The sequence below is a fragment of the Tripterygium wilfordii genome, chromosome 17, assembly GCF_013401445.1.
Source record: "Tripterygium wilfordii isolate XIE 37 chromosome 17, ASM1340144v1, whole genome shotgun sequence".
Classification (NCBI taxonomy): domain Eukaryota; kingdom Viridiplantae; phylum Streptophyta; class Magnoliopsida; order Celastrales; family Celastraceae; genus Tripterygium; species Tripterygium wilfordii.
Genome location: NC_052248.1, coordinates 9,404,013 through 9,415,971, shown reverse-complemented (window position 1 = coordinate 9,415,971; position 11,959 = coordinate 9,404,013). Strand labels below are relative to the sequence as shown.

The 11,959-nt window shown below is 36.9% G+C and overlaps 1 long non-coding RNA gene across 1 annotated transcript; it reads left to right on the top strand.

The window, feature by feature from the left end:
* The first annotated feature begins 4,275 nt into the window (after nt 1-4,275).
* On the top strand, nt 4,276-6,243 carry LOC119982819. Its single transcript, XR_005464505.1, has 2 exons — nt 4,276-4,714; nt 5,927-6,243. It is a non-coding gene; the product is annotated as an uncharacterized LOC119982819 (long non-coding RNA).
* The last annotated feature ends 5,716 nt before the right edge of the window (nt 6,244-11,959 follow it).

Here is an 11,959-nt window from a genome sequence, read left to right as displayed (position 1 = left end):
CTAGTTAGAATGCATCATGCCTTATGGCCAAGACCTTAAAAGCTTGAGCAATTTTAACTATTTATAAATACTATTCCATGTTTATCTCTGCCAAAGATAAAGTTCTTAGACAAACCAAGAATCTCCTCTTTACATTCCAAATATTCAATTTCTGTCAAAGATGAAACCTTTAGGTGAAGCAAAAATCTCACCGGTAAAAGATAAAGCTTTATTAGAGAAAGATAAAGCTTTATTAGAGGAAAACGAAGCTTTATTAGAGGAAGACGAAGCTTCCCAAAAATTCCAAAAATAATTCAACACCAATAAATATCAATTCTGATCAGTTAACCCTTGAGCAAACCAAAAGGCATTCCAACTCCTCGAGAAAAGACGTGGAGTAATGTCGCAACCGTCCATTTCCCCATTATCTATTACAACTTCCAAGGAAAAGGTAACTTCCTTCATATTCCATTCGTATAAATATTCAAAAGAAAGAATCAGCAGAAACCAATATTTTCCTCAAGAAATCTTCAAGGATGGATACTCCTAACTCTCCACCTGCGAAATGATCTAGAACCGATGAAGGTTCTACTTCTAAAGAAGATGAAGATGGAAATGATCCTAGATTCAACCTCTCCCCTATAAGAGAAGATGTATACGAGGACAATCACCAGAAAACCATCGAATCTCTACAAAAAGCTCTAACGGAAACCAAAAGGAGACTTAAGAAAGCAACTGACAAAGTTCAAGACTACAGAAGACAACTTATGGTCTCAAAATATGCCATACAAGGCGTTTGATATATGTCATGGGGCCGACAAGCAAGTAGTCATGATCCAGATAAATTGCACGAAGCAATCACTGAGATCACGGTACAACTTGGTTCTGTTGTAGATGGAATAGACAGTGTTCTTTACACCCTAGAATAAAATTCCTGTCCATTTTCCTTTTTTCCAAATTTTATTTCAGGAAAATTTCTACGAAATTCCATTTCATTTCCAACAAATATAAAAGGCGAGATATTTGAATTGTTTATTTCGAAATACGAAAAGACACCATGGTCTCTAAAAAACGGTGCAACCGTTTAGCTTCCCCACGTTTTTCAAGAATAACTGCTTCTTTAAACGTGAACCTTTCATCTTTAAATACACGACGATAAGAAGGAGAAGACATTCCTGTTTCCTTCCAAAAAATCTCTCAAACACTCAGCAAGATGAGTTCTTCTGACCCCACTCCTGCAAAAAGAGCATTGGATGAGAAAGAGAATCTCATTCCTTCAAAACGGGCAAGAAACGAAGACCCTTCATCTTCAAAAAAGGTAGAGGCCAAAGGAGAAGGTTCCACATCTCGAAACAACGACGAACCAGACGATTTAGTCGTTGAAATATTTGTAGTATCTGAAGAACTGTACGAAGAAAATCCTCAAAACTCCATCGAAGGATTAAGAGGACTTCTTGAAGAAGCCGAAAGAAATCTGCAAAACGAGTACGAACGAAACCAGTCTTATACGGATGTGCTTCGAGCGGCCAGAGATGCGCTGAACAGAGTTCGCGATAACGCTTGGGGTCATTCTCGAACTCAAAACGTTTATCGATTACAAGAATCTCTTTTAGATCTTGCAGCCCATGTTGGGAATGCAATGAATATCATAAATGATGTTATTCGTACCTAGGCTCGTTAAGAGTTATACCATTGCATATTTATTCCCATGTATGAAGTATTTATGTTTTATTTTGACAAAGATATTCTCATTGTTAATCTCATTGCTCTGAAATTGCAATTGCAGAAATACTTCAACAGTCAAAAAATGCAAAAACTGCAAACAAAGATGATGAGACGAAGAGCTCTGAAGAAGACGCAACCCCAAGCAAAATATTTTTAAGTTTAAATCAAATTTAAAAATAGGAGGCAAAGTGTAGGGGTCAAAGTCAACTCAACAAATTATATGGGTCATGTTCAACCCAACAACAACATAAAAGCCTAACAGAGGCTAGGGCCCCGAAGCCCAACAATAATAAAAGCCCAACAGAGGCTAGGGCCCCGAAGCCCAACAACATAAAACAGACCAGAACTTACACTCCAAAAAGGACTTGGTCTTATCAAGGCAGTACAAAGCCGATGCAAATAAGGCCGAACCAATAACTAAGGGACGAAGCCGAAGATAAGGCAGTTCCTCGTTAAATGGTGACAGGCGAAGCTACTGCAAACTACTACAAACTCCTCCAAACTACCGTAAACTCCTCCAAACTGCTATGAACTTCTCTAACTGCCACAACTACTGGTAACTGCTCAAGAAAAGCATAAAAGGAGTTCATTAGGAGGGTGGAAGGGGATTCGGATTGGGATTTCTTACTCGCACTGTATTCACAAGTGATAAATAAAATACCATATCATTCTGCACCGTGGACCTAGGCTAAAAGCCGAACCACATAAAATCTCTCTGTTTTGTCTTATATTTGCCCATTCATTCTCCACAATTCGATTGTCGATAATTTACATCAACACACCCCATATATTTTTCGATGAGATTGTATATAGTTCTACAGAATAGATACTTAAAGTATGTCTAAAAGCTACTGCAAATTCCATATGAGAAATATTTTTGTTACTGTATCGACATGTTAATTTCACTCTCTTAAATAATTTGTTGCCATCTAAAAACGCAGTTAAGAAAAAAACTTCCTTGGTGTCCATTTTGACATTTACGTTAATGATTATATGTATATTAATGTAAGCAGCATAGCCCTTAGAAAATCCTTAGGTAACGGAAATCTACTTGGTGTCCATTTTGATATTTACATTAATGATTATATTTATATTATTGCTAATCGTCCTAGCTTTTAATAGTCTTATTATGGCAAAAACCAAATAAACACAACTTAAAAATCTTCAAAAGGGAAATCTTTTTTATCTTTACACGTGTCTTATTGTGAGTGTTCATTCTTATATATGTGCCATCAATAACCCTAATGTAGTCTCTGAAGATGGCCAATACCTCTCCTTATCATAAAATTTTCCCTAGATTCTCCTAAATTATGGATCCCTTAATCTATAATTTCTATAAACATACGATATAGGCTCTCCAGAACATTGTGAAACTTTCGATCAATTGTCTCACCTAAGTGTTGAAACTGATCCTTGCACTTTCCTATTTCCATTACTTCTCCTATAGCATATACAAATATGTCTACCATCTATTTAACCCCAATCTCACGTGAACTCATCAAACCATACTTCATAGACAAATTGTTGCACAAAGACACATTTCTCCATAGTCAAGGATTTGGTACGATTTCATCTGAACGGATCAGTGATATATTTATGCCATGTTAGCAAGGATTTCCAAAATGGTTCACGTGGTAGGGTTAAGTCAATTTTAGTAAATGCTACATTAATAGCACTTGAAATGGCTGTAATTATCACTAAATCCAACGATTATCAATCATTATGTTTTTCATCATTCTCCATACCTGTTAACAATCTGAAACACGTATCTTTAGTATATGTGTCCAAGATAAAATTACGGTCACATATATATAAAAATGACTCCAATTACTTAATTATAGTAGTGCTCATATAATAGTTACTCCAAATTAATACTAATATATAATTAATGACTCCAATTACTTAATTGCTCAAGAAGAATTAAAGGAATTCTAATTCGTTTGCGTAAATTGAAAAGAGTTTCAATTAGCACATCAATTATTGATGTTCCATTACTAGGTTATGTGGAACCTATTGAGGTCACACACAATAGCGTGCGAAGAATCTTCGTAATTAAAGATGGTATTTTATTATATGATAATAAGAATAAACTAATTAATTATGCTCTTGAAAATAATCAATTAGTGAGTATTAATTTTATGTATAATTAAGTTTTAGTTATATTGAATTGGATTGGGATTAGGAGAAGCTTTATTAGATAAAGTTGTTAATTATTTGTTTTATGAAAATAAATATTTATGATAATAATTAATTATTACTTATCCTAATAATAAAAGGAGAATGAATCTTGACAATTGGATGATCAAGATCCAAAGGTTAGCATACATACTCTCAAGAATATCTTGATAATCTTGAATAAATAAGAGTTATAGTTGGATTAGAACTCTTAGTGTGTGTGCCATGTGAAGCCAAGGAATTATATTCCTTAGGAGATTAACATATAGATACATACATATATATATATACATACATACATATATATATATATCTATATAGATATATTGAAAGTTACACACGGAAAAAATCAATCTAAGAGATGAAGAGTGAAAGAATAAAACAAAAAATATTCTTTTCTTTCTTGTCACTTTCTCTATTGCCGATTTCAATACATGATCTAAGCAAGAAATTACAGATTTTATACTTTCTTGTTAGCCGCTAAGAGAAGGTTTCTAAGGGCTGGTTGTGTTCTATTTTCGTGGTCCATAAGAGAAGAAAAGTTCATCTCAAATCAAGAGCAAAAGGTGCAAGATTGTCAAGAACACCTTTCTTCAATCTTGACCGGTTTCAAGAGCGATTCAAGAAATTATTTGTGGATCTTTCTTTTTGTTTTCCAACACATTCTTGCTAACACAAAAGAAGTGCTTGTGGCTGTCATCTATTCCAAAAGATTGTCCTTGATCGGTTTTGGAAGTTTCAAGATTCGACGTGCGTGTGTGGACCAATTAGAGGCCGGGCGCGTTCTAATCTCTGAAAAATCCAGTTCGTTGAGTTCGTGAGCAAGGAACGCAAGGTACGAATCTAAACTGCTAATTAGATTATTATACTTATTACTTTTAATGCATGTATGCTAATTGATCCTGCTCAGTCGCGTAGTTAATAAATTTTAAATTTCCATTGCGTTAATATGCGTAATCTTTCAGTACACCTACAACGTCTTGGTTTTTGGTTTTTCACGAAGCTTCAGCGTGGGTGTGATGTTCTGAAAATGTCGTATTCTAGATGGGCTTCGTTTATTTTTGGATGTGTGTTTGAGCAAATTGACGCCTTATTTTGGCGTATGCTTTATCAAAACTACATTGTATATTGATTCATTTTTTTGGGATACGAGGTTCTGCATCTACGCCGTCTATTCACGCACTTATTGATGTCATCAATTCTTTAATCAAACTCTCAACTTCATATATGCATCTTGAGCTTGTAATTCTCGATGGTGTTCTTAGCTCAAAGTTAAGCTTGCAATTTTCCTTCATTCTCAGCTAAGGTTATTGTTGTGAATAATGACGGCTCAATCTGACGAAAAAATAATGCGAAAACAAAATAGAGAAAAAAGAGCAAGATACAAGATTTAACGAGGTTCGACAAATTGTTTAATCCTTGGGCGAAGCCAACGAAAGTTCCACTAGTATGAACAAAAAGATTACAATGAATTCGAAGAGACAAGTTCTCTATGCCAAACACTAACCAAAATCTCACCCGGAATAACAATCAACTCTCTCACACTCTTCCGAAAACAAAACGGACGAACAAAACCCCAAAGTTGTCAAGGTTGCCGCCAAGAAAAGAATATGCCTAACTTTTGTTGTGTGTTCTCTCCCCCTAGGGTTTACAACATATAACCTATTTATAATATATGGAGAAGTTTAGGTCGTCCTAAAACCTAAAACCACTAAAAAAACCCGTAACCAAATTGGATTGAAATTCGTCAAAGTTGCTATTGTTCGGACAGCCACTTGAGCTGTCCGGACAGCTTACGTAAAAACTGCCCAGCGGCTAATTCAGCCCCAACTGTCCGGACAGCCAATTATGGTGTCCAGACAGTTGTAATTCTACAGGAAAAACAGCACCAAAAATTTGTTTCTTCACCACAATTTCCAATAGTTATTTTTGGGTTGATCGCTGTTATTTCTCTTCTTTTTGAAGTTGTGTGGATTCGTATTTCTTTATTTATGTTAAGCTATTTGCTCTGCCTATGGCTTATCTCATCTTTGTTTCTTCTGCGCAGAGTTTTGTCATATTTCTCATGAATTTGACCGTTGTCAGACTTATTGGTCTAAAGTCTTGATTTCCCCTACTGTTAAGGTGTTATTTGTAGGTATTTAAACCATGTCTTTTGGGTTGATTGCTATTGTTTCTCTTCCTTTTGAAGTTATGCGGATTTGTCTTATTTTTGTTTATGTTGAGCTACTTGTTCTGCCTATGGGTCACCCCATCTTTATTTCTTCTCCATAGAGTTCTGTTATAGTTATCGCGAATCAAACTAAGCTATTATAAAATAACTGCCCTATAAATATTTTATGTTAAATTACTTATTAAGCACTACATATTTTAGATTCCTATTATTAACAGTTTTCAGAAGATTCATCATAATTCACTTGATATGGTGGCAAGTCTCGATTCCTCAGAGAAGTAGACATGGATCAGGAAGGCTTTGTAAGAGAAGAAGTTGTATATATAGAAACACACACAGAGCCTTGCCTAAGCAGCTACATGGACGAAGGTAGCACAGAGAGTCACATATTTCATCTCTCACTGAGAACATTGATGGTGATGTTGAGAGACACAGATTATGTGGTTCTAATTGGGCATATTGCACTCACTCTCCAAGACTTTTGAGCCATTATGGCCAGACCCCTAACCTCGATCTAGGCTTTGAGAGGGGTAGTGAGGGAATCTGGCATTTCTTGCCTGTTTGGCAGAACAACGTTTGCCACCATTGCTCGTTACCGTTGCCACTATGCAAATGCTTCACCAAACGGGACCTAAATACAAGCATACATATTTTAAGTTATAACCATTTATGTTTTATTCCTAACTATATGTATGACGATGTTAGATCAAAAACCAAACATGATGTATGTATAACAATCTTAGATGAAATACAAATAGTAATGGACTGGTTTTCTTGTAGTGGTTAATCATTATGCTAACTCAATTAAATAATATCTTAAATCATTGTCAAAAGCACAACATAATTGTAGAAAGAAATGTGAAAGGATTCTTCGCATGTCTCGAAAGAGTTGCATACTATACGTGGGAATCGCTTGAAGAATCGACTTAATAAGAGTCTCCCGAACTGCATTTGAAAGAAATCGATTGGTCCAATTTTGGATTTTCCTCCTGACATTATCTACCACATATCTCAAAGACTCAGTTTTTAATTTACTAACCATGGCCGACAGGCCCAAATACAACTCAAATGATTTAATCTCCCGGAGCCCAATAGAGATTTTTAGGGGTTCTTTCACCTCAAACGATGTATGTTTACTAAAAAATAGCGATGTTTTCTCCAAATTCAACTTCTGGCCAGAGACTTTCTCATACCAAGCCAGGCTGGAGCATACACAATCCCAAGCAGCCATAGAAGCCTGACAAAAGAGAAGACAATCATCTGCGAAGAACAAATGAGAAACACGGAGGAGGCCGCCTCCAAAAGGGATACCCTCCATAGTACCTTGGGATTCCGAAAGAGAAAGACGACAGCTTAAGGCCTCTGCACATAAGACAAACAACATAGGCAATAAAGGGTCACCTTGTCTGATCCTCTGATACGGAACCACCGTCTCACTAAGATCACCATTAACCAAGATAGAGTAAGAGACTGAGCGAATACATTGAGAAATTCATCGCATCCAATTAGCATTAAACCCCATTCTCGCCATAGCCTCTTCAAGAAAATTCCATTCAACTCTATCATACGCCTTGCTCATATCCAATTTAACAACCTATATATATATAATCCTTGTTGCTCCGATGCTTTATTGTCATAGAATGCAAAGCTACATAAGCCACAATAATATTTTCTGTTATCAATCTTCCTGCAATGAACGCTGATTGGTTGCCTTTAATAATCCTCGGAAGAATAGTTTTCAGCTGGTTAGCCAAAAATTTGGCTATAATTTTATACAAGACATTGCAAAGCCTAATCGGGCGAAAGTCTATAATTTTCAGGATCCTGCACTTTGGGAATAAGAACAATAGCCGTGATATTAATTTCGATAGAGAGAAATCCATCCTGCATAATTCTTGGATTGCCTTGAATAAGTCGTCCCCAAGAATCTCCCAATTTTGCTTATAAAAGGCTGAAGAAAAACCATCGGAACCAGGAGATTTATTCGGATCAATCTACGAAACAACCTCATACACTTCCTCTTTTGAACAGGCCCTGCATAGAAGGGAATTCATTGAGTCCGTGACGACACAAGGCATGGCAACTAGAAATCCCCTGACTGCAAATCAACCAGTGAAGATTGAAAATGGGTAGAAAAATAGGAATGAAATACTGAATGAATCTCCGGCACCGAAAAGATGAAGTCATCGTTAGAACCCTTGATTTCTATCACCTTCACGCAGCCATCTAATTTTAGCTTTTTCTTTTAAGAGGACTCTTCATTCTCCCGAAGGACATCAATGGCAGTACATATCTCCTCAGCTCATCTTGATTAAAAGCATCTTCCCCAACAACATTGTTAGAAAGACAGGATTGGAGATATGCCATTTGTTGATTCTCTTCACTACCCAAACTTGAACACTTCTTCTACACTAAGGGAGAGCCTAGTTAAAACTCTGCATCTTAGGCCTATCTCGAGGGAAATACCTAATTTGAACCCACTATTGTTGAATGGCCCTCCTTCTCTCTCTAAAAAGTTGAAAGCCAAAACAGTTGAAGTAAATCGGAGGACCCCACTATTTATACTAGAGAAACCGAGGGTAAAATCGTCTTAGAATGTCACAGTGATGAGACGCACCGTTTCATAAAATGGCGCCCATCAATCAAGCCTCCTAGACTTTCATCTTTTCCAAACCGCCGTTTCAACAACCCACAAATCCGAGTTTGCCACGTCAGCCAAACCCATCATTAACATCCCCAATTCACGCAACCCAGCAAGACATAACCCTTCAAAACATTTAATGTCCATCTCTTCGTAACATACAACATTCAATGCACCCTATTGATCAAACAGGATCACGTCAACAAACCCAAGTCGGTCAAACTCGACCACTTGAGCAATCCAAGACGGTCAACATGACCATTTGAGCAATCCAAGTTGATTAACACGATCACTTGAGCAAACCCAAGTCGGTCAACATGACCACTTGAGCAATCCAAGTCAGTCAATGTGACCATTTGAGCAATCCAAGTGGATTAACGCAATCACTTGAGCAAACCCAAGTCGGTCAACGTGACCATTTGAGCAAATCCAAGTCGGCCAACGTGGCCATTTCAGCAAATCCAAGTCAGTCAAAGCGACCACTTGAGCTATCCAAGTTAGTCAAACACGACCTCTTGAACAATCCAAGTCGATCAAAGCAATCACTTGAGCATCATTCCAACACAAATTAAAATAGCCACTTAGCAAAAAATCAACCATCGAACTCGTCCAAGCAAACCTTTTAAAAGTAGCAATGAACTACTCTTATAGCCAGAATTCATCTGACTCCGAGAGTGGGGGACAAACTGTAGTGGCCAAAAATCGTCTTAGGGTATTTTGTCGTTCGATGACCTAACCATGTACAGGATAAAGGACGGTTAACATCGAGTCAAACCCAAGACAAGTCAACCTTGTGGCATTGAATGCTCTCTAGCGGGCCATCAAAGGGGAGTGCAAACCAAAAGGGTCCAACACTGGGCGGCCCACCAAACGAACATCCCAGAAGAGATATCCGATGCCACCGACAGACAACGGGTTTGCCCGCTTCAGGTATATGTCCTACGCCATATTCATACATACATTCGTACATACATATGTCTCACACCATATTGATCGTACACACAAACCACTATCTCCTATCCTGACTTGGTCACCCTAAGATAACGGTCATCTGAGATCATTATTGAACCTGACCCCGACAAATCAAACAGCCTAGCACATCGTATCAGACAATCTGCAACCACCTCCTAGCATCGAGCCGTCTGACCACTGTACAACCCTGACGTCAACCAACCAACCAAAATAGGTCCCATGTCCCGACGTTTGACACCACCTTCTCATATCGCCTGTAAATTGTAGTAGAATATCCGGTATGTCAGTCTTGGTCGACAAGTTACTCCACTATAGAAAGCCCTCTCATCTTCGGGAGCAGGGGGACATGATCTTGGAAACTTAGACCCATTGCTCTCTCACTTTCTTCAACCTTCAACTCATTCACAGCTCTCTTACATCCTGCATCCACCATTTCCATACCAGCATTTGCACTTTACGATTCTTATATCTTTGCTTTGACCAACCTGATTCTGATTAACTGACTTGAGCGTCGGAGGTTCTTTGGCAAGTATCCCACCGGTGCCCAAGTTCTTTGATCTCAACCTTTCTTTGTTTCTCAGGATCCTGCTATAGAAGGCCTCCTTATAAATTACGTTGACTATTCAACGATTATAGATTCGGGTATCTACAGATTACTAATTGATTCATGCATAAGCAAGACCATGCATAATAAATAAGTAGACTATGTATTTAAAGGTTGCATCTATGATGGGATTTCAAATTAAATGACTAAGCTTCATAACCAGATGAAGGTTTTCAGATGAGTTATTCTAGAAAGGATCCAAGAATTAAATTGGTTGAAGTTAAATAGGAGTTGAAGACATAAGACCGAGTATCGTCCATGGTAAAGGTAAAGGAAAAGCATCCACTCACGCTTGAAAGTATTAGCTAAGGTGAGTGTTGCCACTGCTAATACATTTTAAAATGTTTTTGATGCAATATACAATTTATTTGATAAGATAAATTCTATATCAATAAAGAAAGTTTGTTGCCAAAACTATTTTTTTTATATGTGTTCGAATGTTGAATTATGGTTATAAATTTTGGAAACTACTACGACTCACGAATTTATCTTGAAAAATGATTATGTGATGAATGGGAAATTCTCTGTGAATATTTGGAAAAATGAATTCATATTTGAGATGGTGTAAATTATTGCGTGCAACTGAACTTTCATAAAATACGATTTGATATAAATGTTCATGTGATTTCAAACTCCCTGTACTGAATTCCTTGAGTATCGAGTTCTTTGAATATCTGAAAATGGATGAATATGAATATCTTGTTTGCCTGTGCACATGGCCGACACAACCTTGTCTCGGTTGTGGTTTCTGTTAACTAGTTCTAAGGTGCGACTAGAGTGTGTGGTCAGAGTGATTTTACTCCCACACTACGTAATGAAATTATTTCCATGATCTTGCCGATGGGAAAGCATACCGGTGGATACTCCACATACTAACCAGATTGACGAATCTAGGGATAACAGTAAAGTGGGGATGCTTGAATTCAATGATTGGATATAAATTTTGAAATGTCAGACAGCGATAATTTGTGTTCAAATATGAATCCTATGAATCTATAATTATTGTTTTCAAAAGAAATTTGGAATCTGTGTTGTGATCTTGTATACATTATATATGGATTTTTTTATATTTGAAAAAGATTGCTCTAATGATTTTGATAAATATATGAATTTACCTTTAATTGGCTTTTGTTTAACTTGGCTAAGTGGGGAAATCCAGGCTTGATAAGGTTTGAGGTTGGGTATAGAGTTAATTGGTACTTTGTAAGAAGAAAATATTTGCAAGGACTAATGTATCAAGAACTTAAGTATGTATGTACTATGGAGTATTTTGATGTGTTGAAGTTTAGTTAATTGTATTCCAATAATTAAGGCTTACGGTACACTATCTGCATAGACTCGGGTAATTGAGAATGTGTGAATAGTTACCGTGTCATGTAATTACCCCTGGTAATGATTTTGGCGTGTTACACTTACACTCCTCATTCGAACCCCACTCGTTTACATAGCGAAAACAAAAGACCTTACAAGGTTGTCTAGCCCTTACTAACTTCAAAAAGACAAGCATACAACAATGATCTGAAGAGGAAGTACCCAAATTTAATATAGATGAAACTTATTTACACCCCAATATTTGCTATGAACACCCCACTCTAAACAAACCCCAATGAAAATATAACAATTATGAGTACACTCCTTTTTGTGTTCTTTCTAAAAAAACACAATCTACACCCCTAGAACCCTAATTTTC